This window comes from Elephantulus edwardii, unplaced genomic scaffold (assembly GCF_000299155.1).
Source record: "Elephantulus edwardii isolate Elephantulus edwardi_28Jun2011 unplaced genomic scaffold, EleEdw1.0 scaffold00011, whole genome shotgun sequence".
Classification (NCBI taxonomy): domain Eukaryota; kingdom Metazoa; phylum Chordata; class Mammalia; order Macroscelidea; family Macroscelididae; genus Elephantulus; species Elephantulus edwardii.
The window spans coordinates 648,482-653,058 of NW_006399761.1; positions in this window are offsets into that span (position 1 = coordinate 648,482).

Below are 4,577 nucleotides of genomic sequence, written 5' to 3' on the forward strand. Positions count from 1 at the left end.
GGAAATGCTTGCTGCAGGCAAAGGCTACTGCTTGTCAGTATTTACAGTCTGATGAGATTACATCTCAGCATCAAGAGGACAGAAGTCTTCATCCGTGGGCCAACAGGCAACATCATGATAGATGGAGAGAAGATTGAAGTTGTCACCAATTTCATCTTACTTGGATCCATAATCAATACCCTTGGTGCCAGCAGCCAAGAAATCGAAAGATGTGTTACATTGGGGAAAATCTGCCGTCAGGATGTCTCCAGAATACCAAGGAGCAATGATACTAGTTTAAAGACTAAGGTACACCTGATTCAAGCCATGGTCTTTTTAGTTACTTGTGCAGCTGAGAGTAGGAGAGTGAATAAGGATGGCAGAAGATTCGATGCCTTGAACTGTGGTGTTGGAGAAGAATGAGCGAGAGTACTCGTGTTGACAGCTTCCCCTCTGTCCTCCTTCTGTGAGGGGTGATTGTGATGTCCAGATCTGATCCTGAGAGTGACCGTGTTGTTGTTGGTAGGCTCTATCCTGTTGACCACAGTGCATCAAGACCCCATGACCAACAGCTCCAAGCCTCGCCCTGTCCAGTGCCATCCACCCCATCTCTCCTAAGCTCCAGCAGTGCCTTTCCATCTCACTGAGGTGGTTTCTCTCCTTTGCTGACTCTCAACTCTTTCCAACTTGATGTCTTTTTTCAGGTAATAGCCTCTTCTGGCAACAGGCCCAAAATACATGAGACTCAAGTGTCCCCATCCTTGTGAGCATTTCTTCAACACCATCCGAGGCTTAGGAACCTGGTGGCACAGTGGCTAAGAACTCACAGGTCGGTGGTTTGAACCCGCCGGCTGCTCTGTGGAAGAAGATTGTGGCCACTGCTCCTGTAAAGATTTGCCCCCTAGTGACACTATGGTCAGTTTCTGCTCTGCCTGGTAGGGTCAGATTGGAAGCAGTGGGCATTCTTTTGATCGTGCTTTAAACGGCTCTTCTCAGATAACGCCTCTGACAGCAGCTCTCTGGGATGTGTTCTTAGATTGTCCCCGGGTGGGGACACCGAGTCAGCGGGATGTCCTGTGACTGGACCACGTGTTTGAGGCTGGGGATGAACACTGCCGCTCATGTCTCGAGCCCCGTCAGCATCCGTGCACTGTAAGGAGCCCTCATGGGGTAGTGGGTTACAGGTTAGGTTGTTAGCCAGAGGTTAGAGGTTCGAGCCCCCTAGCTGCTTCAGGAAGAAGATGAGGCCCCAGCCTCCTGTAAAGGTCTATGTCCTTGGAAAACCAGGAGATCTAACCTGAGGACCACAGGCCAGAATTGACTCAACAGCGGTGGGTTTGGTGTTTGTTCGAGATTAAAGTGCTGTCCATGTGAAGTCCACACTGCTCGTCTCTTGTCCATCTGAGTGAGGCTAGGAGTTTACACTCCTGAGCAGAGGGGGCGGCATGGCGACGGTGCAGAGGGGACGAGGGAGTGTCCAGGACTCACCCAGGCCTAGGCCTGGAGCCATTGTACAGAGGGGACGAGGGAGCGTCCAGGGCTCACTTAGGGCTGAGCCTGGACCCTGTGTTTGGGGCCCAGGTGTCTGGCAGGTGGCTGTCATCTGGGACTGGCTGGGCTGCTGTGGACAGAGTGGAACCTGGCACAGCGTCCAGATCCCGACCACACCCTGGGACAGAGTCCAGAGCCCAGGCCACAGAGAGGCAGTCCTGGTTCACAGCCCTTGAATCAATAAAATACATGCAGGGACATGAATGAAGTAGCATTTCCGATCCCTTTGGAGACCTCCCACTAGAATGTGTGAAACTTAATTAGCCAAATGATGAATGGTGGGTATGGAAATCTTAATAGTAGAAAACAAACTTACGCATTGTTTGCATTGCAGAGTGGTAGGGTCTGAGCTGGTGGAAGGTGAGGCCGTGGTCTAAGGGGAGGGGACATGTCCTCTCCAGCAAGGGGACGGCGAGGTTGCTGGCTCTTGTGTCTCTCCCCCCCCCCCCCCCCCCCCCCCCCCCCCCGTTACTCCTGCAGTGGAACTCCCACTTGTGGGGTGCAGAGCTGTGCCCTGAGGAGGATTTGTGGCAGTCTTCACTGGAATGGGCGGTCAGGAACACTTGAGCACCTCAGGGGCCAGGACTGTTCTGTATGACGCCCTGCTTTCTGGTTGTGGGGCAGCAAAGCCCAGCTTCTCAGGCCCAAGTGACTGAAGTCGGAACCTTGCAAGCGTGGGACCCTGGGCTTGGAGTTTGAGGAGGAGGATGGAAAAATACCAGGAGAGTAGATTTTAGCTGATGGAGGCCTGGGGAGCTGACCAGAGTGTCACTTGATGTGGGCCTGCCAAGGCCTCACATCTCCAGTGAGGGACAGTGATGGTGGGGAGGTGCTCCCATCTGGGGTGAGGGACAGTGTTGGTGGGGGTGCTCCCACCCGGGATGTTTGTTGTTGTTATGTGCTGTCCAGTGACTCGAAGTGCCTCATTACCCCAGTGACAGAATCCATCCATCTTATCGAAGGTCTCTCTTGCACTGTCCCTCCACCCTCCTAATCATGACGTCCATCTCAAGGACTGATCCCACCTTGCAACATGTCCAAGTATGTCAGATGAAGCCTCAGAATCCTTGCCTTCAAGGGGCAGCCCGGTCTCACCCTCTCCAGGACAAACCTGTTTGTTCTCTTAGCAGTATATTCGCATAGCAAGTAATTGCAAAGACTATGACTAGGGAGGATAGAAGGAGAATTGACGCCTTTGAGCTGTGGTGCTGGAGAAGAGTATTGAATGTACCATGGACTGCCAAGAAAACAAACAGATTCATTGGAGAGGATTAAACCAGGCTGCTCCTTGGAGGCAAGGATTCTGGGGCTTCGTCTGACATACTTTGGACATGTTGTAAGGAGAGACAGATCTTTAGAGAGGGACATCATGCTGGGTAGAGTAGAGGGACAGCGCAGGAGGGGAAGACCCTCTATGAGGTGGATTGATTCAGTGACTGGGGCACTCGGGATGGGTGTGTCAGAGACAATGCGATTGGCACAGGATAGAGCATGGTTTAGGGCTGTTGTACATAGGGTCGCTATGAGTCGCAAACGACTTGACGGCACATAACAACAACGACAACATGGCCTGTATCAGGTGCACCTTAGTTTCCAGACTGACATCGTTGCTCTTCAGTACTTGGAGATGTCTCTGACAGCAGACTTTCCCATCTTTTAACTTTCTGGCTGCTGGTACCAAAAGTGTTGATTGTGGAGCCAAGCAAACTAAAGCTGTTAATAATCTCAATCTCTTCACTGTCTATCATGATGCTGCCAGTTGGTCCAAGTGATGAGAATCTTTGTTTTCTTGATGTTGAGTTTCAATCCATATTGAAGGCTGTATGTAGTTCTTGACCTTCTGCAGCAAGCACTTCGGGTCCTCCTCCATTTCAGCAGGCAGGGTTGTGTCATCTGCATAATGCAGATTGTTGATGAGTCTTCCTCCAATCCTGAGGCCACACTTCTCCTGATAGAGTTCAGCCTCTGGGATAATCTGTTCCGCATATAGATTGAAAAGATAGGAAGATAGAACACAGTCTTGACGCACACCCTTCCCAATTTTGAACCATGCAGTTTCTTTGCTCTGTTCTGATGACTGCCTCCTGGTCTGAGTATAGGTTTCTCGTAAGCACAATCAAATGTTCTGGGATTCCCATCCTTCTGAGAGTCAGCCGCAGTTTATTATGATCCACACAGTTAAACACCTTTACTTAGTCAATGAAACACAGATAAGACATTTTTCTGGTATTCCTGCTTTCAGCCAAGATCCATCTAACATTAGCTGTAATATCCCTAGAACCACGGCCCCTTCTAAGCCCAACCTGCACTTCTGGCAGTTCTCTGTTGATGAGCTGTTCCAATAGTTTTTGGATAATTTTCAGCAGAATATTGCTTGCATGTGATATCAGTGATACTGTTCTATAATTTCCACACTCTGTTGGGTCACCTTTCTTTGGAATGGGAGCAAATATAGATCTTTTCCAGTCAGTTGGCCAGGAGGGACAGTGATGTTAGAGGTACCTCCTACCTGGGATAAGGGACAGTGATTTTAGGGGTGCTCCCACCTGGGATGATGGACAGTGATGGTGGGGATGCTCCCACCTGGGGTGAGGGACAGTGATGGTGGGGTGCTCCCACCTGGGGTGAGGGACAGTGATGGTGGGGTGCTCCCACCTGCGGTGACGGACAGTGATGGTGGGGTGCTCCCACCTGGGGTGAGGGACAGTGATGGTGGGGGGCTCCCACCTGGGGTGACGGACAGTGATGGTGGGGTGCTCTCACCTGGGGTGAGGGACAGTGATGGTGGGGGTGCTCTCACCTGGGGTGACGGACAGTGATGGTGGGGGTTCTCACCTGGGGTGACGGACAGTGATGGTGGGGGTTCTCACCTGGGGTGAGGGACAGTGATGGTGGGATGCTCTCACCTGGGGTGACGGACAGTGATGGTGGGGTGCTCTCACCTGGGGTGACGGACAGTGATGGTGGGGTGCTCTCACCTGGGGTGAGGGACAGTGATGGTGGGGTGCTCGCACCTGGGGTGAGGGACAGTGATGGTGGGGTGCTCT